The sequence below is a fragment of the Rhinolophus sinicus genome, chromosome 11 (assembly GCF_057876585.1).
Source record: "Rhinolophus sinicus isolate RSI-liver-muscle chromosome 11, RSI-T2T, whole genome shotgun sequence".
NCBI lineage: Eukaryota > Metazoa > Chordata > Mammalia > Chiroptera > Rhinolophidae > Rhinolophus > Rhinolophus sinicus.
In genome coordinates, this window is record NC_142511.1 from 27117935 (window position 1) to 27140237 (window position 22303).

A 22303-nucleotide genomic window follows, 5' to 3' on the forward strand; every position below is an offset into this window, starting at 1 on the left:
GTCCTGCGGGGACTCTAGTCCCTCTGCCCGCACAAGAACGCAGGATTTGGCGAGGCCAAGAAGGAACACCCACAGAGCCACGGATAGGGGGCTCATAGCACCATGTCTCACGGGCGGCTGGCTTGGAGACACGGCAAGCCGGAGCCGCCCGATCCCCCACCTGCTGGCCGATTCTCTGCCAACCAACAGACCCACCAAGCCGGCCCACTGCAGTCCGCGCCCCTCTGCAATTTGCAGTCCACCATCCGCGCTTCCTAGCTTGGCTACCGCAGCTCTGCCGGTGTCCAATGGCCAACTGGCAACAGCTGAAGGCCAAGCGGTAACAGCTGATGTCAGTGCAGCCCCACGCAGTACCCCCGTCCCCCGGTACCCCCGTCTCCCCGTCACCCCTGTCTCCGTTCCCCCGGTTCCCCGTCTTCCTGTCCCCCGTCTCCCGGGTCCCCCGTCCCCACGTTCCACCATCCCCCCTATTCCGGTCCCCCCCGTCCCCTGTTCCCCCCGTCCCCTGATCCCCCTGTTCCCCCGTACCCCCATCCACCCTCTCCCAGTCCACCCGTCCCCCGGTGCCACCGTCCCCCCAGTGCCCCATCCCCCGTCCCCCGCTCCCCCGTCCCCCCAGTCCACCCACGCCCCTGGTCCACCCGTCCCCCATTCCCTCGTCTCCCGGTACCCCCCTCCCCGGGTCCCCCGACCCCCGTTCCCCCGTCTCCCGGTCCTCCGTCTCGCGGTCCACCTGTCCCCCGGTCCCCCAGTCCCCACGTCTCCCCGTCCCCCCGTCCCTCCTTCGCCTGGTCCCCCCGTCCCCCCATACCCCCGGTCTCCTGTTCCCCGGTCCCCCGTCTCCTGGTCCCCCGGTCCCCCGGTTCCCCCGGCGCCCAGGCGCCCTTCTACCGGTCCCCCCGTTCCCCGGTCGCCCCGTCTCCCGGTCCCCAGTCTCCCGGTCCCCTGTCTCCCGGTCGCCCGGTCTTCCGGTCCCCCGGTCCTCCGTCCAGTGTTACCCCCTTCCCCGGTCCCCCGGTCCCCCCATCTCCCTGTCCCTCTGTCTCCCGGTCCGGCCGCACACCCATCCCCCCGTCTCCCGGTCCCCCGTCTCCCGGTCGCCCGGTCCCCAGGTCCCCCGTCTCCCGGTCCCCTCATCCCCTGGACCCCCAACCCCCGGTCCCTGGTCCCCCGGTCCCCCAGTCCCCCGGTTCCCCCATCGCCCTGGCCCCCGTCTACCGATCCCCCAGTTCTCCGTTCGCCCCGTCTTCCGGTCCTCCCGTCCCACAGTCTCCCGTCTCCCGGTGTCCCATCTCCCGGTCACCCCGTCCCCGGTCCCCCGTCTCGCGGTCCCCCGTCTCCTAGTCGCCCCGTTCCCCGGTACCCGATCTCCCGGTCCCCTCATCCCACAGTCCCCCAACCCCCGGTCCCCCGGTCCCCCCGTCCCCCGGTCCCCGGTCCCCCGGTCCCCCCATCTCCCGGTCCACTGGTACCCCCGTCCCCCCAGTCCATTCATGCCCCTGGTCACCCCGTCGCCCGGTCCCCTATCCCCCGGTCCCCCCAACCTCCGGTCCCCCGGTCCGCGGGTCCCCTGGTCCCCCCATCCGCCGTTCCCCCGGTCCCCCCCGTCTCCGTTGCCCCGGTCCCCCCGTCCCCCGGTCCCCCCGTACCCCGGTCCCCCCGACCCTCCAGTCCCCCTGTCCCTCTGTCTCCCGGTCCCCCCGTCACCCAGGCCCCCCGGCCCCAGGTCCCCCATCTCCCGGTCCCCCCGTCTCACGGTCCCCCGTTCCCCCGTTTCCCGGTCCCCCCCTCCCCATGTCCCTCGTCCCCCAGTACCCTCGTACTCCTGTCCCTCCATCCACCGGTCTCCTGGTCCCTCCGTCCCACCGTCCGCCAGTCCCACCGTCCTCTCATTCCCCCAATCCCCCAGTCCCCCAGTCTCCCTGTCCCCCAATTCCCCGGTCTCCCTTTCCCCTGGTACCGTGTCCCCCCATCTCCCGGTCCCCCCGTCCCCTGGTCCCACTGTCTCCCAGTACCCAGTCCCCCTGTCCCCCCGGTCCCCCGGTCCCCTTGTCCCCCCATTCCCCAGACCCCCGTCCCCCCGGCCCTCTCGTACTCCCGTCCCCCCATCTTCCGGTCACCCCTTCCCCCCGTCCCACATGCCCCCGTCTCCCAGACCCCCCGTCCCCCGGTTCTCCCAGTTCCAACGGTCTCCCTGTCCCCCTGCCCCCCTTCCCCCATCTCCTGGTACCCCGTCCCCCGGTACCCCCGCCCCGGGTTCCTACAGACCCACCGTTCTCCCTGTCCCCCCTCTTACACCCGTCTCCCGGTCCCCTGTCCCCCGGTCCTCCCGTCCCCCGGTCCCCCTGTCCCCCCGTTCTGTCTGTCGGTCCCTGTCCTGCGGGGACTCTAGTCCCTCTGCCCGCACAAGAACCCAGGATTTGGCGAGGCCAAGAAGGAACACCAACAGAGCCACGGATAGGGGGCTCATAGCACCATGTCTCACGGGCGGCTGGCTTGGAGACACGGCAAGCCGGAGCCGCCCGATCCCCAACCTGCCGGCCGATTCTCTGCCAACCAACAGACCCACCAAGCCGGCCCACTGCAGTCCGCGCCCCTCTGCAATTTGCAGTCCACCATCCGCGCTTCCTAGCTTGGCCACCGCAGCTCTGCCAGTGGCCAATGGCCAACTGGCAACAGCTGATGGCCAAGCGGTAACAGCTGATGTCCGTGCAGCCCCCACGCAGCACCCCTCCACGCGAGGCCCAGAGCCTGGAAAGTGCTCTCTGCAAGTCTGTCCCCACAGTCCCCGTCTGTCTCTCTCCGCCTACCTCTTGCTCCGTCTCTGGCCTTCTCTCATCCTCTCTCTCTCCTCCCTGGGTCAGGAGAGGTGATGTGTAGCCAGTGAAGTGACCAGTGATCGGGCGGGACGCCGGTCGCTGATGAGGGGCGAGGGCCCAGACAGAAGGCTGTGTGACGAAGGGTGGCGGCAGTCTGGAGGTGCTGCCCCCTGGTCGCGGGTGGCTCTCCCTGGCTTTGGGCCAGTGGGTGGGGCCGGCCAGGGCCAGGGCCTGGGTTGCACGTCCCTAGGGTGGAGGGGACTGAGAGGACCCTGCGACCCCCTCGGTGGCCCTGAGTGGTGGGGACAGCACAGCAGCAAGGGGGTGTGCGGTTGTGGGGCTGGGGGGGGGATGAGAGGGGTTGGGGTAGGGGGGCGTGGTAAAAGCCATTCCGGGCGTGGGGAGTCCCAGGATGCCAGGGCGCCCAGACATATGTCACAGTCAGGGAAGTGACAGAGGCCTGTGGAGCCACTGGGGGGCGCGAAGGGGCCTCGCTGCGGGCCAGGAGTAGCCCGTCGCCCACACCAGCGGCGACCGGAGGAGGCGGGGAGCGGGCGGGAGGCACTCGGGCACACATGCTCGCCACCCGAGTGGCCCAGCAGCATGGCGCGTGCGCTCAGGAGGCAAGTCGGGAGCAGGCTCTTGGAGTGCCGGGAGCCGGGTCCCAGTGCCTAAGGCCATACCACCCTGAACGCAGCAGATCTCGTCTGATCTCGGAAGCGAAGCAGGGTCTGTCCTGGTTAGTACTTGGATGGGAGACCGCCTGGGAATACCTGTTGGCTTTTGCTAGCGTCTCCTTTTGCATCGCCGCTCCGGCGTGGCTCCCTCTGCAGCCTCCCAGCCAGCCGCAGGTCCCCCTGACCAGCAGAGGGTCAGCCGCCCGGCACTACAAGCTGGCAGCCCCAGCCGCACACCAGGACCGTGGGCCAGGGCTCCCCCCACACACCCTCCTCTCAGTCCTCTTCGGTCCCGCAGGCCGTCATCGCGAATCCTTCGCCGACTCGCGGTCGCCGCCACCGCCGCCTGCGCCAAAGCCACCGCCACCACCGGGGCACCCCACCCCCCCCACCCCCCCACCCCCCCCCCCCGCCAGCGCTGCCCTCGCCCCCGCCCCTGTCCCCGCCCCCGCCGCCGCCCCCGCCAAACTCCCTCAAACTCCCTCCTGTGCTCTCCCCACCTCGGCCGCCAGCACCGCGCTCCCCATCTCCGCCACCAGTGCTGCCCTCTCCCCCACCCCCGCCCCCGCCGCCGCCATATCCGTACTCCCTCAATTCCCTCCTCTGCTCTCCCCGCCTCCAGCACCGCCATCTTCCCAGCCCCCGCCCCAGCCCCCGCCGCCACCAATGCCATACTCGCTCAGTCTCCCGCCTCTGCTCTCCTGGCCTCCGCCGCCAGCACCGCCCTCACGCCCTCCCCAGCCCCCGCCGCCACCGCCGCCGCCATCGGCCCCCGTGTCCCAGCGCCCACCGTCAAAGCCCCCATTGTCGCCGCCGCCATCGCCGCCCTGGCGCCATCCACGCGGTTGCCATCGCCTACCTCGCCACCCTCCCCTGCCTCCGCCGCCGCCGCCGCCGCAGCCGCCCCCGCCGCCGCCGCCGCGGGGTCCTCCCACAACTCCCAGGCCCAGGGTTGCCTGCTGGTGCAGGCCTCCACCAGCCTTGGGGCTGCGGTTGGGGGTAAACCTGGTGGCGGTAGGGGGGCGGGTTGTATGCCGGTCTGGGTGCGGGGAGTCCCAGGATGCCAGAGTTCCACGACTTCTGGCACCATCAGGGAAGTGGCAGTGTCCCATGGAGCCCCGGGTGGCGCGAAGGGGCCTCGCTGTCGGCCAGGAGTAGCCCGCCGCCCACGCCAGGGGCATTAGGAAGAGGCGGGGAGCCGGACTGGGGGGGGACGCGGTGCTGGCAGAGCCGGCCCGCGGGTCGATGCTCGCCACCGGAGCGGCTCATCTGCATGGCGGGCGCTCACGAGACAGGCCGGGAGCAGGCTCTTGGGGCGCGGGAGCCGGGTCCCAGCGTCTACGGCCATACCACCCTGAACGCGCCCGATCTCCTCTGATCTCGGGAGCTAAGCAGGGAGGGGCCTGGTTAGTACTTGCATGGGAGACCTCCTGGGAATACCTGTAGGCTTTTGCTCGCCTCTCCTTTTGCGCCGCCGCCCCGGCGTGCCTCCCTCCGAATCCCTGCCGCCCCTTGCCCCTCTGCAACCCCTGCAGCCGCCCAGCCAGCCGAAGGTCCCCCTGGCCAGAGGAGGGACAGCCGCCCAGCACTACAAGCTCGCATCCCCGGCCGCACACCAGGCCTGTCGGCCAGGGCTCCCCCCCTCTCCCTCTTCTTAGTGCTCTTCGCCGAGGCAGGCCGTCAGCCTGCAGCAGTCAGCCGCGTCTAGGTCGCCGCCGCCGCCACCGCCATCGCAGGGCTCCCTCTCGCTCCCCGACCCTGCCGCCGCCGCAACCCCCAACGCCCAAGCCCAGGGCTGCCTGCCGGCGCAGGCTTCCACCAGGCTCTCTCCATCCCAGGACGTGCCGGTCCTTTGCACCTCGGCCCGAGCCCAGGGGACGCCCATCCCTGCGCCTGCCCCTGGGCCCCGAGACACAGGATCGGCGTGTCCTCGGGCAAACGGGACGCCCACCCGCCCCGCCCCACCGGAGTCTTCTGTCTCCGCGGGCAGGCACCTCTCCCCACACCCCCGCGCGTCCCCTCCCGTCTCCCACAAGAGCCAGGAGCCCTCCCTTCCCGCCGGCCACGGTGTCCCCGACACAAAGGGCACAAAGAGCCGGGACAAACCAGGGGACGGCGGGAGCAGCACCCCAACACACCACGCGCCATCGACTCCAGGGGAGACCGCCACAAGGGAAGAGCAGGCACGCAGGCACACAATCCTCACAACCAGGGTGCCTGGGGGCTGCCACTCTCCTCCCGCGGGCGGGTCCCTGGGCGGGGCTCAGAGCCCACTGGCCCTCCGGAGACCCTGGCGGCCCGCCCCGGGGGCTTCAATGGTGACTGCCAACGCCAGGGCAATGCCTCCTTGGCGGAGCCCAGCCCCGGGCACGACCACACTCCGGTGGAGAAGCCACCACTTCAACACAGCCTCAGTGCGTCTGTCCCAGTCCGTGTGCCCAAATGTGCGTCCCTCCCACCCTCCCCCACCCCATGTCTGTCTGGCTCTGTGACGTGCCTGTTGGGTTCTGGCTCTGGCTCAGGAGCTCTCTCCCCGCGTGCCAGCCCCCTCTTTCTCTGTCTCTGTCCATGTCTCTCTGTATGTCTAGACACATACATGTACATATACGTGTATATTTCCATCTCGCTCCCTCTTACTCCTCCTCCCGTTCTGTCTGTCTGTCCCTGTCCTGCGGGGACTCTAGTCCCTCTGCCCGCACAAGAACGCAGGATTTGGCGAGGCCAAGAAGGAACACCCACAGAGCCACGGATAGGGGGCTCATAGCACCATGTCTCACGGGCGGCTGGCTTGGAGACACGGCAAGCCGGAGCCGCCCGATCCCCCACCTGCTGGCCGATTCTCTGCCAACCAACAGACCCACCAAGCCGGCCCACTGCAGTCCGCGCCCCTCTGCAATTTGCAGTCCACCATCCGCGCTTCCTAGCTTGGCCACCGCAGCTCTGCCGGTGTCCAATGGCCAACTGGCAACAGCTGAAGGCCAAGCGGTAACAGCTGATGTCAGTGCAGCCCCACGCAGTACCCCCGTCCCCCGGTACCCCCGTCTCCCCGTCACCCCTGTCTCCGTTCCCCCGGTTCCCCGTCTTCCTGTCCCCCGTCTCCCGGGTCCCCCGTCCCCACGTTCCACCATCCCCCCTATTCCGGTCCCCCCCCCCCGTCCCCTGTTCCCCCCGTCCCCTGATCCCCCTGTTCCCCCGTACCCCCATCCACCCTCTCCCAGTCCACACGTCCCCCGGTGGCCCGTCCCCCCAGTCCCCCCACGCCCCTGGTCCACCCGTCCCCCATTCCCTCGTCTCCCGGTCCCCCCCTCCCCGGGTCCCCCGACCCCCGTTCCCCCGTCTCCCGGTCCTCCGTCTCGCGGTCCACCTGTCCCCCGGTCCCCCAGTCCCAACGTCTCCCCGTCCCCCCGTCCCTCCTTCGCCTGGTCCCCCCGTCCCCCCATACCCCCGGTCTCCCGTTCCCCGGTCCCCCGTCTCCTGGTCCCCCGGTCCCCCGGTTCCCCCGGCGCCCAGGCGCCCTTCTACCGGTCCCCCCGTTCCCCGGTCGCCCCGTCTCCCGGTCCCCAGTCTCCCGGTCCCCTGTCTCCCGGTCGCCCGGTCTTCCGGTCCCCCGGTCCTCCGTCCAGTGTTACCCCCTTCCCCGGTCCCCCGGTCCCCCCATCTCCCTGTCCCTCTGTCTCCCGGTCCGGCCGCACACCCATCCCCCCGTCTCCCGGTCCCCCGTCTCCCGGTCGCCCGGTCCCCAGGTCCCCCGTCTCCCGGTCCCCTCATCCCCTGGACCCCCAACCCCCGGTCCCTGGTCCCCCGGTCCCCCAGTCCCCCGGTTCCCCCATCGCCCTGGCCCCCGTCTACCGATCCCCCAGTTCTCCGTTCGCCCCGTCTCCCGGTCCTCCCGTCCCACAGTCTCCCGTCTCCCGGTGTCCCATCTCCCGGTCACCCCGTCCCCGGTCCCCCGTCTCGCGGTCCCCCGTCTCCTAGTCGCCCCGTTCCCCGGTACCCGATCTCCCGGTCCCCTCATCCCCCAGTCCCCCAACCCCCGGTCCCCCGGTCCCCCCGTCCCCCGGTCCCCGGTCCCCCGGTCCCCCCATCTCCCGGTCCACTGGTACCCCCGTCCCCCCAGTCCATTCATGCCCCTGGTCACCCCGTCGCCCGGTCCCCTATCCCCCGGTCCCCCCAACCTCCGGTCCCCCGGTCCGCGGGTCCCCTGGTCCCCCCATCCGCCGTTCCCCCGGTCCCCCCCGTCTCCGTTGCCCCGGTCCCCCCGTCCCCCGGTCCCCCCGTACCCCGGTCCCCCCGACCCTCCAGTCCCCCTGTCCCTCTGTCTCCCGGTCCCCCCGTCACCCCGGCCCCCCGGCCCCAGGTCCCCCATCTCCCGGTCCCCCCGTCTCACGGTCCCCCGTTCCCCCGTTTCCCGGTCCCCCCCTCCCCATGTCCCTCGTCCCCCAGTACCCTCGTACTCCTGTCCCTCCATCCACCGGTCTCCTGGTCCCTCCGTCCCACCGTCCGCCAGTCCCACCGTCCTCTCATTCCCCCAATCCCCCAGTCCCCCAGTCTCCCTGTCCCCCAATTCCCCGGTCTCCCTTTCCCCTGGTACCGTGTCCCCCCATCTCCCGGTCCCCCCGTCCCCTGGTCCCACTGTCTCCCAGTACCCAGTCCCCCTGTCCCCCCGGTCCCCCGGTCCCCTTGTCCCCCCATTCCCCAGACCCCCGTCCCCCCGGCCCTCTCGTACTCCCGTCCCCCCATCTTCCGGTCACCCCTTCCCCCCGTCCCACATGCCCCCGTCTCCCAGACCCCCCGTCCCCCGGTTCTCCCAGTTCCAACGGTCTCCCTGTCCCCCTGCCCCCCTTCCCCCATCTCCTGGTACCCCGTCCCCCGGTACCCCCGCCCCGGGTTCCTACAGACCCACCGTTCTCCCTGTCCCCCCTCTTACACCCGTCTCCCGGTCCCCTGTCCCCCGGTCCTCCCGTCCCCCGGTCCCCCTGTCCCCCCGTTCTGTCTGTCGGTCCCTGTCCTGCGGGGACTCTAGTCCCTCTGCCCGCACAAGAACCCAGGATTTGGCGAGGCCAAGAAGGAACACCAACAGAGCCACGGATAGGGAGCTCATAGCACCATGTCTCACGGGCGGCTGGCTTGGAGACACGGCAAGCCGGAGCCGCCCGATCCCCTACCTGCCGGCCGATTCTCTGCCAACCAACAGACTCACCAAGCCGGCCCACTGCAGTCCGCGCCCCTCTGCAATTTGCAGTCCACCATCCGCGCTTCCTAGCTTGGCCACCGCAGCTCTGCCAGTGGCCAATGGCCAACTGGCAACAGCTGATGGCCAAGCGGTAACAGCTGATGTCCGTGCAGCCCCCACGCAGCACCCCTCCACGCGAGGCCCAGAGCCTGGAAAGTGCTCTCTGCAAGTCTGTCCCCACAGTCCCCGTCTGTCTCTCTCCGCCTACCTCTTGCTCCGTCTCTGGCCTTCTCTCATCCTCTCTCTCAACACCCTGGGTCAGGAGAGGTGATGTGTAGCCAGTGAAGTGACCAGTGATCGGGCGGGACGCCGGTCGCTGATGAGGGGCGAGGGCCCAGACAGAAGGCTGTGTGACGAAGGGTGGCGGCAGTCTGGAGGTGCTGCCCCCTGGTCGCGGGTGGCTCTCCCTGGCTTTGGGCCAGTGGGTGGGGCCGGCCAGGGCCAGGGCCTGGGTTGCACGTCCCTAGGGTGGAGGGGACTGAGAGGACCCTGCGACCCCCTCGGTGGCCCTGAGTGGTGGGGACAGCACAGCAGCAAGGAGGGTGTGCGGTTGTGGGGCTGGGGGGGGGATGAGAGGGGTTGGGGTAGGGCGGCGTGGTAAAAGCCATTCCGGGCGTGGGGAGTCCCAGGATGCCAGGGCGCCCAGACATATGTCACAGTCAGGGAAGTGACAGAGGCCTGTGGAGCCACTGGGGGGCGCGAAGGGGCCTCGCTGCGGGCCAGGAGTAGCCCGTCGCCCACACCAGCGGCGACCGGAGGAGGCGGGGAGCGGGCGGGAGGCACTCGGGCAGACATGCTCGCCACCCGAGCGGCCCAGCAGCATGGCGCGTGCGCTCAGGAGGCAAGTCGGGAGCAGGCTCTTGGAGTGCCGGGAGCCGGGTCCCAGTGCCTAAGGCCATACCACCCTGAACGCAGCAGATCTCGTCTGATCTCGGAAGCGAAGCAGGGTCTGTCCTGGTTAGTACTTGGATGGGAGACCGCCTGGGAATACCTGTTGGCTTTTGCTAGCGTCTCCTTTTGCATCGCCGCTCCGGCGTGGCTCCCTCCGAACCCCTGCCGCCCCTTGCCCCTCTGCAGCCTCCCAGCCAGCCGCAGGTCCCCCTGACCAGCAGAGGGTCAGCCGCCCGGCACTACAAGCTGGCAGCCCCGGCCGCACACCAGGCCCGTGGGCCAGGGCTCCCCCCACACACCCTCCTCTCAGTCCTCTTCGGTCCCGCAGGCCGTCATCGCGAATCCTTCGCCGACTCGCGGTCGCCGCCACCGCAGCCTGCGCCAAAGCCACCGCCACCACCGGGCTCCCCACCCCCCCCACCCCCCCACCCCCCCACCCCCCACCCCCCCACCCCCCACCCCCGCCAGCGCTGCCCTCGCCCCCGCCCCTGTCCCCGCCCCCGCCGCCGCCACCGCCAAACTCCCTCAAACTCCCTCCTGTGCTCTCCCCACCTCGGCCGCCAGCACCGCGCTCCCCATCTCCGCCACCAGTGCTGCCCTCTCCCCCACCCCCGCCCCCGCCGCCGCCATATCCGTACTCCCTCAATTCCCTCCTCCGCTCTCCCCGCCTCCAGCACCGCCATCTCCCCCGCCCCCGCCCCAGACCCCCGCAGCCACCATCGCCATACTCCCTCAGTCTCCCGCCTCTGCTCTCCCGGCCTCCGCCGCCAGCACCGCCCTCACGCCCTCCCCCGCCCCCGCTGCCGCCATTGCCGCACTCCCTCAATTCCCTCCTCTGCTCTCCCCGCCTCCAGCACCGCCATCTTCCCAGCCCCCGCCCCAGCCCCCGCCGCCACCAATGCCATACTCGCTCAGTCTCCCACCTCTGCTCTCCCGGCCTCCGCCGCCAGCACCGCCCTCACGCCCTCCCCAGCCCCCGCCGCCACCGCCGCCGCCATCGGCCCCCGTGTCCCAGCGCCCACCGTCAAAGCCCCCATTGTCGCCGCCGCCATCGCCGCCCTGGCGCCATCCACGCGGTTGCCATCGCCTACCTCGCCACCCTCCCCTGCCTCCGCCGCCGCCGCCGCCGCAGCCGCCCCCGCCGCCGCCGCGGGGTCCTCCCACAACTCCCAGGCCCAGGGTTGCCTGCTGGTTCAGGCCTCAAACAGCCTTGGGGCTGCGGTTGGGGGTAAACCTGGTGGCGGTAGGGGGGCGGGTTGTATGCCGGTCTGGGTGCCGGGAGTCCCAGGATGCCAGAGTTCCACGACTTCTGGCACCATCAGGGAAGTGGCAGTGTCCCATGGAGCCCCGGGTGGCGCGAAGGGGCCTCGCTGTCGGCCAGGAGTAGCCCGCCGCCCACGCCAGGGGCATTAGGAAGAGGCGGGGAGCCGGACTGGGGGGGGACGCGGTGCTGGCAGAGCCGGCCCGCGGGTCGATGCTCGCCACCGGAGCGGCTCATCTGCATGGCGGGCGCTCACGAGACAGGCCGGGAGCAGGCTCTTGGGGCGCGGGAGCCGGGTCCCAGCGTCTACGGCCATACCACCCTGAACGCGCCCGATCTCCTCTGATCTCGGGAGCTAAGCAGGGAGGGGCCTGGTTAGTACTTGCATGGGAGACCTCCTGGGAATACCTGTAGGCTTTTGCTCGCCTCTCCTTTTGCGCCGCCGCCCCGGCGTGCCTCCCTCCGAATCCCTGCCGCCCCTTGCCCCTCTGCAACCCCTGCAGCCGCCCAGCTAGCCGAAGGTCCCCCTGGCCAGAGGAGGGACAGCCGCCCAGCACTACAAGCTCACATCCCCGGCCGCACACCAGGCCTGTCGGCCAGGGCTCCCCCCCTCTCCCTCTTCTTAGTGCTCTTCGCCGAGGCAGGCCGTCAGCCTGCAGCAGTCAGCCCCGTCTAGGTCGCCGCCGCCGCCACCGCCATCGCAGGGCTCCCTCTCGCTCCCCGACCCTGCCGCCGCCGCAACCCCCAACGCCCAAGCCCAGGGCTGCCTGCCGGCGCAGGCTTCCACCAGGCTCTCTCCATCCCAGGACGTGCCGGTCCTTTGCACCTCGGCCCGAGCCCAGGGGACGCCCATCCCTGCGCCTGCCCCTGGGCCCCGAGACACAGGATCGGCGTGTCCTCGGGCAAACGGGACGCCCACCCGCCCCGCCCCACCGGAGTCTTCTGTCTCCGCGGGCAGGCACCTCTCCCCACACCCCCGCGCGTCCCCTCCCGTCTCCCACAAGAGCCAGGAGCCCTCCCTTCCCGCCGGCCACGGTGTCCCCGACACAAAGGGCACAAAGAGCCGGGACAAACCAGGGGACGGCGGGAGCAGCACCCCAACACACCACGCGCCATCGACTCCAGGGGAGACCGCCACAAGGGAAGAGCAGGCACGCAGGCACACAATCCTCACAACCAGGGTGCCTGGGGGCTGCCACTCTCCTCCCGCGGGCGGGTCCCTGGGCGGGGCTCAGAGCCCACTGGCCCTCCGGAGACCCTGGCGGCCCGCCCCGGGGGCTTCAATGGTGACTGCCAACGCCAGGGCAATGCCTCCTTGGCGGAGCCCAGCCCCGGGCACGACCACACTCCGGTGGAGAAGCCACCACTTCAACACAGCCTCAGTGCGTCTGTCCCAGTCCGTGTGCCCGAATGTGCGTCCCTCCCACCCTCCCCCACCCCATGTCTGTCTGGCTCTGTGACGTGCCTGTTGGGTTCTGGCTCTGGCTCAGGAGCTCTCTCCCCGCGTGCCAGCCCCCTCTTTCTCTGTCTCTGTCCATGTCTCTCTGTATGTCTAGACACATACATGTACATATACGTGTATATTTCCATCTCGCTCCCTCTTACTCCTCCTCCCGTTCTGTCTGTCTGTCCCTGTCCTGCGGGGACTCTAGTCCCTCTGCCCGCACAAGAACGCAGGATTTGGCGAGGCCAAGAAGGAACACCCACAGAGCCACGGATAGGGGGCTCATAGCACCATGTCTCACGGGCGGCTGGCTTGGAGACACGGCAAGCCGGAGCCGCCCGATCCCCCACCTGCTGGCCGATTCTCTGCCAACCAACAGACCCACCAAGCCGGCCCACTGCAGTCCGCGCCCCTCTGCAATTTGCAGTCCACCATCCGCGCTTCCTAGCTTGGCCACCGCAGCTCTGCCGGTGTCCAATGGCCAACTGGCAACAGCTGAAGGCCAAGCGGTAACAGCTGATGTCAGTGCAGCCCCACGCAGTACCCCCGTCCCCCGGTACCCCCGTCTCCCCGTCACCCCTGTCTCCGTTCCCCCGGTTCCCCGTCATCCTGTCCCCCGTCTCCCGGGTCCCCCGTCCCCACGTTCCACCATCCCCCCTATTCCGGTCCCCCCCGTCCCCTGTTCCCCCCGTCCCCTGATCCCCCTGTTCCCCCGTACCCCCATCCACCCTCTCCCAGTCCACACGTCCCCCGGTGGCCCGTCCCCCCAGTCCCCCCACGCCCCTGGTCCACCCGTCCCCCATTCCCTCGTCTCCCGGTACCCCCCTCCCCGGGTCCCCCGACCCCCGTTCCCCCGTCTCCCGGTCCTCCGTCTCGCGGTCCACCTGTCCCCTGGTCCCCCAGTCCCCACGTCTCCCCGTCCCCCCGTCCCTCCTTCGCCTGGTCCCCCCGTCCCCCCATACCCCCGGTCTCCTGTTCCCCGGTCCCCCGTCTCCTGGTCCCCCGGTCCCCCGGTTCCCCCGGCGCCCAGGCGCCCTTCTACCGGTCCCCCCGTTCCCCGGTCGCCCCGTCTCCCGGTCCCCAGTCTCCCGGTCCCCTGTCTCCCGGTCGCCCGGTCTTCCGGTCCCCCGGTCCTCCGTCCAGTGTTACCCCCTTCCCCGGTCCCCCGGTCCCCCCATCTCCCTGTCCCTCTGTCTCCCGGTCCGGCCGCACACCCATCCCCCCGTCTCCCGGTCCCCCGTCTCCCGGTCGCCCGGTCCCCAGGTCCCCCGTCTCCCGGTCCCCTCATCCCCTGGACCCCCAACCCCCGGTCCCTGGTCCCCCGGTCCCCCAGTCCCCCGGTTCCCCCATCGCCCTGGCCCCCGTCTACCGATCCCCCAGTTCTCCGTTCGCCCCGTCTTCCGGTCCTCCCGTCCCACAGTCTCCCGTCTCCCGGTGTCCCATCTCCCGGTCACCCCGTCCCCGGTCCCCCGTCTCGCGGTCCCCCGTCTCCTAGTCGCCCCGTTCCCCGGTACCCGATCTCCCGGTCCCCTCATCCCACAGTCCCCCAACCCCCGGTCCCCCGGTCCCCCCGTCCCCCGGTCCCCGGTCCCCCGGTCCCCCCATCTCCCGGTCCACTGGTACCCCCGTCCCCCCAGTCCATTCATGCCCCTGGTCACCCCGTCGCCCGGTCCCCTATCCCCCGGTCCCCCCAACCTCCGGTCCCCCGGTCCGCGGGTCCCCTGGTCCCCCCATCCGCCGTTCCCCCGGTCCCCCCCGTCTCCGTTGCCCCGGTCCCCCCGTCCCCCGGTCCCCCCGTACCCCGGTCCCCCCGACCCTCCAGTCCCCCTGTCCCTCTGTCTCCCGGTCCCCCCGTCACCCAGGCCCCCCGGCCCCAGGTCCCCCATCTCCCGGTCCCCCCGTCTCACGGTCCCCCGTTCCCCCGTTTCCCGGTCCCCCCCTCCCCATGTCCCTCGTCCCCCAGTACCCTCGTACTCCTGTCCCTCCATCCACCGGTCTCCTGGTCCCTCCGTCCCACCGTCCGCCAGTCCCACCGTCCTCTCATTCCCCCAATCCCCCAGTCCCCCAGTCTCCCTGTCCCCCAATTCCCCGGTCTCCCTTTCCCCTGGTACCGTGTCCCCCCATCTCCCGGTCCCCCCGTCCCCTGGTCCCACTGTCTCCCAGTACCCAGTCCCCCTGTCCCCCCGGTCCCCCGGTCCCCTTGTCCCCCCATTCCCCAGACCCCCGTCCCCCCGGCCCTCTCGTACTCCCGTCCCCCCATCTTCCGGTCACCCCTTCCCCCCGTCCCACATGCCCCCGTCTCCCAGACCCCCCGTCCCACGGTTCTCCCAGTTCCAACGGTCTCCCTGTCCCCCTGCCCCCCTTCCCCCATCTCCTGGTACCCCGTCCCCCGGTACCCCCGCCCCGGGTTCCTACAGACCCACCGTTCTCCCTGTCCCCCCTCTTACACCCGTCTCCCGGTCCCCTGTCCCCCGGTCCTCCCGTCCCCCGGTCCCCCTGTCCCCCCGTTCTGTCTGTCGGTCCCTGTCCTGCGGGGACTCTAGTCCCTCTGCCCGCACAAGAACCCAGGATTTGGCGAGGCCAAGAAGGAACACCAACAGAGCCACGGATAGGGGGCTCATAGCACCATGTCTCACGGGCGGCTGGCTTGGAGACACGGCAAGCCGGAGCCGCCCGATCCCCAACCTGCCGGCCGATTCTCTGCCAACCAACAGACCCACCAAGCCGGCCCACTGCAGTCCGCGCCCCTCTGCAATTTGCAGTCCACCATCCGCGCTTCCTAGCTTGGCCACCGCAGCTCTGCCAGTGGCCAATGGCCAACTGGCAACAGCTGATGGCCAAGCGGTAACAGCTGATGTCCGTGCAGCCCCCACGCAGCACCCCTCCACGCGAGGCCCAGAGCCTGGAAAGTGCTCTCTGCAAGTCTGTCCCCACAGTCCCCGTCTGTCTCTCTCCGCCTACCTCTTGCTCCGTCTCTGGCCTTCTCTCATCCTCTCTCTCTCCTCCCTGGGTCAGGAGAGGTGATGTGTAGCCAGTGAAGTGACCAGTGATCGGGCGGGACGCCGGTCGCTGATGAGGGGCGAGGGCCCAGACAGAAGGCTGTGTGACGAAGGGTGGCGGCAGTCTGGAGGTGCTGCCCCCTGGTCGCGGGTGGCTCTCCCTGGCTTTGGGCCAGTGGGTGGGGCCGGCCAGGGCCAGGGCCTGGGTTGCACGTCCCTAGGGTGGAGGGGACTGAGAGGACCCTGCGACCCCCTCGGTGGCCCTGAGTGGTGGGGACAGCACAGCAGCAAGGGGGTGTGCGGTTGTGGGGCTGGGGGGGGGATGAGAGGGGTTGGGGTAGGGGGGCGTGGTAAAAGCCATTCCGGGCGTGGGGAGTCCCAGGATGCCAGGGCGCCCAGACATATGTCACAGTCAGGGAAGTGACAGAGGCCTGTGGAGCCACTGGGGGGCGCGAAGGGGCCTCGCTGCGGGCCAGGAGTAGCCCGTCGCCCACACCAGCGGCGACCGGAGGAGGCGGGGAGCGGGCGGGAGGCACTCGGGCACACATGCTCGCCACCCGAGTGGCCCAGCAGCATGGCGCGTGCGCTCAGGAGGCAAGTCGGGAGCAGGCTCTTGGAGTGCCGGGAGCCGGGTCCCAGTGCCTAAGGCCATACCACCCTGAACGCAGCAGATCTCGTCTGATCTCGGAAGCGAAGCAGGGTCTGTCCTGGTTAGTACTTGGATGGGAGACCGCCTGGGAATACCTGTTGGCTTTTGCTAGCGTCTCCTTTTGCATCGCCGCTCCGGCGTGGCTCCCTCTGCAGCCTCCCAGCCAGCCGCAGGTCCCCCTGACCAGCAGAGGGTCAGCCGCCCGGCACTACAAGCTGGCAGCCCCGGCCGCACACCAGGACCGTGGGCCAGGGCTCCCCCCACACACCCTCCTCTCAGTCCTCTTCGGTCCCGCAGGCCGTCATCGCGAATCCTTCGCCGACTCGCGGTCGCCGCCACCGCCGCCTGCGCCAAAGCCACCGCCACCACCGGGGCACCCCACCCCCCCCACCCCCCCCCCCACCCCCCCCCCCCGCCAGCGCTGCCCTCGCCCCCGCCCCTGTCCCCGCCCCCGCCGCCGCCCCCGCCAAACTCCCTCAAACTCCCTCCTGTGCTCTCCCCACCTCGGCCGCCAGCACCGCGCTCCCCATCTCCGCCACCAGTGCTGCCCTCTCCCCCACCCCCGCCCCCGCCGCCGCCATATCCGTACTCCCTCAATTCCCTCCTCTGCTCTCCCCGCCTCCAGCACCGCCATCTTCCCAGCCCCCGCCCCAGCCCCCGCCGCCACCAATGCCATACTCGCTCAGTCTCCCGCCTCTGCTCTCCTGGCCTCCGCCGCCAGCACCGCCCTCACGCCCTCCCCAGCCCCCGCCGCCACCGCCGCCGCCATCGGCCCCCGTGTCCCAGCGCCCACCGTCAAAGCCCCCATTGTCGCCGCCGCCATCGCCGCCCTGGCGCCATCCACGCGGTTGCCATCGCCTACCTCGCCACCCTCCCCTGCCTCCGCCGCCGCCGCCGCAGCCGCCCCCGCCGCCGCCGCGGGGTCCTCCCACAACTCCCAGGCCCAGGGTTGCCTGCTGGTGCAGGCCTCCACCAGCCTTGGGGCTGCGGTTGGGGGTAAACCTGGTGGCGGTAGGGGGGCGGGTTGTATGCCGGTCTGGGTGCGGGGAGTCCCAGGATGCCAGAGTTCCACGACTTCTGGCACCATCAGGGAAGTGGCAGTGTCCCATGGAGCCCCGGGTGGCGCGAAGGGGCCTCGCTGTCGGCCAGGAGTAGCCCGCCGCCCACGCCAGGGGCATTAGGAAGAGGCGGGGAGCCGGACTGGGGGGGGACGCGGTGCTGGCAGAGCCGGCCCGCGGGTCGATGCTCGCCACCGGAGCGGCTCATCTGCATGGCGGGCGCTCACGAGACAGGCCGGGAGCAGGCTCTTGGGGCGCGGGAGCCGGGTCCCAGCGTCTACGGCCATACCACCCTGAACGCGCCCGATCTCCTCTGATCTCGGGAGCTAAGCAGGGAGGGGCCTGGTTAGTACTTGCATGGGAGACCTCCTGGGAATACCTGTAGGCTTTTGCTCGCCTCTCCTTTTGCGCCGCCGCCCCGGCGTGCCTCCCTCCGAATCCCTGCCGCCCCTTGCCCCTCTGCAACCCCTGCAGCCGCCCAGCCAGCCGAAGGTCCCCCTGGCCAGAGGAGGGACAGCCGCCCAGCACTACAAGCTCGCATCCCCGGCCGCACACCAGGCCTGTCGGCCAGGGCTCCCCCCCTCTCCCTCTTCTTAGTGCTCTTCGCCGAGGCAGGCCGTCAGCCTGCAGCAGTCAGCCGCGTCTAGGTCGCCGCCGCCGCCACCGCCATCGCAGGGCTCCCTCTCGCTCCCCGACCCTGCCGCCGCCGCAACCCCCAACGCCCAAGCCCAGGGCTGCCTGCCGGCGCAGGCTTCCACCAGGCTCTCTCCATCCCAGGACGTGCCGGTCCTTTGCACCTCGGCCCGAGCCCAGGGGACGCCCATCCCTGCGCCTGCCCCTGGGCCCCGAGACACAGGATCGGCGTGTCCTCGGGCAAACGGGACGCCCACCCGCCCCGCCCCACCGGAGTCTTCTGTCTCCGCGGGCAGGCACCTCTCCCCACACCCCCGCGCGTCCCCTCCCGTCTCCCACAAGAGCCAGGAGCCCTCCCTTCCCGCCGGCCACGGTGTCCCCGACACAAAGGGCACAAAGAGCCGGGACAAACCAGGGGACGGCGGGAGCAGCACCCCAACACACCACGCGCCATCGACTCCAGGGGAGACCGCCACAAGGGAAGAGCAGGCACGCAGGCACACAATCCTCACAACCAGGGTGCCTGGGGGCTGCCACTCTCCTCCCGCGGGCGGGTCCCTGGGCGGGGCTCAGAGCCCACTGGCCCTCCGGAGACCCTGGCGGCCCGCCCCGGGGGCTTCAATGGTGACTGCCAACGCCAGGGCAATGCCTCCTTGGCGGAGCCCAGCCCCGGGCACGACCACACTCCGGTGGAGAAGCCACCACTTCAACACAGCCTCAGTGCGTCTGTCCCAGTCCGTGTGCCCAAATGTGCGTCCCTCCCACCCTCCCCCACCCCATGTCTGTCTGGCTCTGTGACGTGCCTGTTGGGTTCTGGCTCTGGCTCAGGAGCTCTCTCCCCGCGTGCCAGCCCCCTCTTTCTCTGTCTCTGTCCATGTCTCTCTGTATGTCTAGACACATACATGTACATATACGAGTATATTTCCATCTCGCTCCCTCTTACTCCTCCTCCCGTTCTGTCTGTCTGTCCCTGTCCTGCGGGGACTCTAGTCCCTCTGCCCGCACAAGAACGCAGGATTTGGCGAGGCCAAGAAGGAACACCCACAGAGTCACGGATAGGGGGCTCATAGCACAATGTCTCACGGGCGGCTGGCTTGGAGACACGGCAAGCCGGAGCCGCCCGATCCCCCACCTGCTGGCCGATTCTCTGCCAACCAACAGACCCACCAAGCCGGCCCACTGCAGTCCGCGCCCCTCTGCAATTTGCAGTCCACCATCCGCGCTTCCTAGCTTGGCCACCGCAGCTCTGCCGGTGTCCAATGGCCAACTGGCAACAGCTGAAGGCCAAGCGGTAACAGCTGATGTCAGTGCAGCCCCACGCAGTACCCCCGTCCCCCGGTACCCCCGTCTCCCCGTCACCCCTGTCTCCGTTCCCCCGGTTCCCCGTCTTCCTGTCCCCCGTCTCCCGGGTCCCCCGTCCCCACGTTCCACCATCCCCCCTATTCCGGTCCCCCCCCCCCGTCCCCTGTTCCCCCCGTCCCCTGATCCCCCTGTTCCCCCGTACCCCCATCCACCCTCTCCCAGTCCACACGTCCCCCGGTGGCCCGTCCCCCCAGTCCCCCCACGCCCCTGGTCCACCCGTCCCCCATTCCCTCGTCTCCCGGTCCCCCCCTCCCCGGGTCCCCCGACCCCCGTTCCCCCGTCTCCCGGTCCTCCGTCTCGCGGTCCACCTGTCCCCCGGTCCCCCAGTCCCAACGTCTCCCCGTCCCCCCGTCCCTCCTTCGCCTGGTCCCCCCGTCCCCCCATACCCCCGGTCTCCCGTTCCCCGGTCCCCCGTCTCCTGGTCCCCCGGTCCCCCGGTTCCCCCGGCGCCCAGGCGCCCTTCTACCGGTCCCCCCGTTCCCCGGTCGCCCCGTCTCCCGGTCCCCAGTCTCCCGGTCCCCTGTCTCCCGGTCGCCCGGTCTTCCGGTCCCCCGGTCCTCCGTCCAGTGTTACCCCCTTCCCCGGTCCCCCGGTCCCCCCATCTCCCTGTCCCTCTGTCTCCCGGTCCGGCCGCACACCCATCCCCCCGTCTCCCGGTCCCCCGTCTCCCGGTCGCCCGGTCCCCAGGTCCCCCGTCTCCCGGTCCCCTCATCCCCTGGACCCCCAACCCCCGGTCCCTGGTCCCCCGGTCCCCCAGTCCCCCGGTTCCCCCATCGCCCTGGCCCCCGTCTACCGATCCCCCAGTTCTCCGTTCGCCCCGTCTCCCGGTCCTCCCGTCCCACAGTCTCCCGTCTCCCGGTGTCCCATCTCCCGGTCACCCCGTCCCCGGTCCCCCGTCTCGCGGTCCCCCGTCTCCTAGTCGCCCCGTTCCCCGGTACCCGATCTCCCGGTCCCCTCATCCCCCAGTCCCCCAACCCCCGGTCCCCCGGTCCCCCCGTCCCCCGGTCCCCGGTCCCCCGGTCCCCCCATCTCCCGGTCCACTGGTACCCCCGTCCCCCCAGTCCATTCATGCCCCTGGTCACCCCATCGCCCGGTCCCCTATCCCCCGGTCCCCCCAACCTCCGGTCCCCCGGTCCGCGGGTCCCCTGGTCCCCCCATCCGCCGTTCCCCCGGTCCCCCCCGTCTCCGTTGCCCCGGTCCCCCCGTCCCCCGGTCCCCCCGTACCCCGGTCCCCCCGACCCTCCAGTCCCCCTGTCCCTCTGTCTCCCGGTCCCCCCGTCACCCAGGCCCCCCGGCCCCAGGTCCCCCATCTCCCGGTCCCCCCGTCTCACGGTCCCCCGTTCCCCCGTTTCCCGGTCCCCCCCTCCCCATGTCCCTCGTCCCCCAGTACCCTCGTACTCCTGTCCCTCCATCCACCGGTCTCCTGGTCCCTCCGTCCCACCGTCCGCCAGTCCCACCGTCCTCTTATTCCCCCAATCCCCCAGTCCCCCAGTCTCCCTGTCCCCCAATTCCCCGGTCTCCCTTTCCCCTGGTACCGTGTCCCCCCATCTCCCGGTCCCCCCGTCCCCTGGTCCCACTGTCTCCCAGTACCCAGTCCCCCTGTCCCCCCGGTCCCCCGGTCCCCTTGTCCCCCCATTCCCCAGACCCCCGTCCCCCCGGCCCTCTCGTACTCCCGTCCCCCCATCTTCCGGTCACCCCTTCCCCCCGTCCCACATGCCCCCGTCTCCCAGACCCCCCGTCCCCCGGTTCTCCCAGTTCCAACGGTCTCCCTGTCCCCCTGCCCCCCTTCCCCCATCTCCTGGTACCCCGTCCCCCGGTACCCCCGCCCCGGGTTCCTACAGACCCACCGTTCTCCCTGTCCCCCCTCTTACACCCGTCTCCCGGTCCCCTGTCCCCCGGTCCTCCCGTCCCCCGGTCCCCCTGTCCCCCCGTTCTGTCTGTCGGTCCCTGTCCTGCGGGGACTCTAGTCCCTCTGCCCGCACAAGAACCCAGGATTTGGCGAGGCCAAGAAGGAACACCAACAGAGCCACGGATAGGGAGCTCATAGCACCATGTCTCACGGGCGGCTGGCTTGGAGACACGGCAAGCCGGAGCCGCCCGATCCCCTACCTGCCGGCCGATTCTCTGCCAACCAACAGACTCACCAAGCCGGCCCACTGCAGTCCGCGCCCCTCTGCAATTTGCAGTCCACCATCCGCGCTTCCTAGCTTGGCCACCGCAGCTCTGCCAGTGGCCAATGGCCAACTGGCAACAGCTGATGGCCAAGCGGTAACAGCTGATGTCCGTGCAGCCACCACGCAGCACCCCTCCACGCGAGGCCCAGAGCCTGGAAAGTGCTCTCTGCAAGTCTGTCCCCACAGTCCCCGTCTGTCTCTCTCCGCCTACCTCTTGCTCCGTCTCTGGCCTTCTCTCATCCTCTCTCTCAACACCCTGGGTCAGGAGAGGTGATGTGTAGCCAGTGAAGTGACCAGTGATCGGGCGGGACGCCGGTCGCTGATGAGGGGCGAGGGCCCAGACAGAAGGCTGTGTGACGAAGGGTGGCGGCAGTCTGGAGGTGCTGCCCCCTGGTCGCGGGTGGCTCTCCCTGGCTTTGGGCCAGTGGGTGGGGCCGGCCAGGGCCAGGGCCTGGGTTGCACGTCCCTAGGGTGGAGGGGACTGAGAGGACCCTGCGACCCCCTCGGTGGCCCTGAGTGGTGGGGACAGCACAGCAGCAAGGAGGGTGTGCGGTTGTGGGGCTGGGGGGGGGATGAGAGGGGTTGGGGTAGGGCGGCGTGGTAAAAGCCATTCCGGGCGTGGGGAGTCCCAGGATGCCAGGGCGCCCAGACATATGTCACAGTCAGGGAAGTGACAGAGGCCTGTGGAGCCACTGGGGGGCGCGAAGGGGCCTCGCTGCGGGCCAGGAGTAGCCCGTCGCCCACACCAGCGGCGACCGGAGGAGGCGGGGAGCGGGCGGGAGGCACTCGGGCACACATGCTCGCCACCCGAGTGGCCCAGCAGCATGGCGCGTGCGCTCAGGAGGCAAGTCGGGAGCAGGCTCTTGGAGTGCCGGGAGCCGGGTCCCAGTGCCTAAGGCCATACCACCCTGAACGCAGCAGATCTCGTCTGATCTCGGAAGCGAAGCAGGGTCTGTCCTGGTTAGTACTTGGATGGGAGACCGCCTGGGAATACCTGTTGGCTTTTGCTAGCGTCTCCTTTTGCATCGCCGCTCCGGCGTGGCTCCCTCTGCAGCCTCCCAGCCAGCCGCAGGTCCCCCTGACCAGCAGAGGGTCAGCCGCCC

The 22303-nt window shown here is 70.6% G+C and overlaps 7 pseudogenes; all 7 read left to right on the plus strand.

The window, feature by feature from the left end:
• Positions 1 to 3488: 3488 nt before the first annotated feature.
• Positions 3489 to 3608, plus strand: LOC148756731 (5S ribosomal RNA; annotated as a pseudogene).
• Positions 3609 to 4832: 1224 nt separating this feature from the next.
• Positions 4833 to 4952, plus strand: LOC148756732 (5S ribosomal RNA; annotated as a pseudogene).
• Positions 4953 to 9616: 4664 nt separating this feature from the next.
• On the plus strand, positions 9617 to 9736 carry LOC148756733 (5S ribosomal RNA; annotated as a pseudogene).
• A 1449-nt stretch (positions 9737 to 11185) lies between these two features.
• On the plus strand, positions 11186 to 11305 carry LOC148756734 (5S ribosomal RNA; annotated as a pseudogene).
• A 4659-nt stretch (positions 11306 to 15964) lies between these two features.
• Positions 15965 to 16084, plus strand: LOC148756735 (5S ribosomal RNA; annotated as a pseudogene).
• Positions 16085 to 17306: 1222 nt separating this feature from the next.
• Positions 17307 to 17426, plus strand: LOC148756736 (5S ribosomal RNA; annotated as a pseudogene).
• A 4664-nt stretch (positions 17427 to 22090) lies between these two features.
• LOC148756737 (5S ribosomal RNA) lies at positions 22091 to 22210 on the plus strand (annotated as a pseudogene).
• Positions 22211 to 22303: the final 93 nt, after the last annotated feature.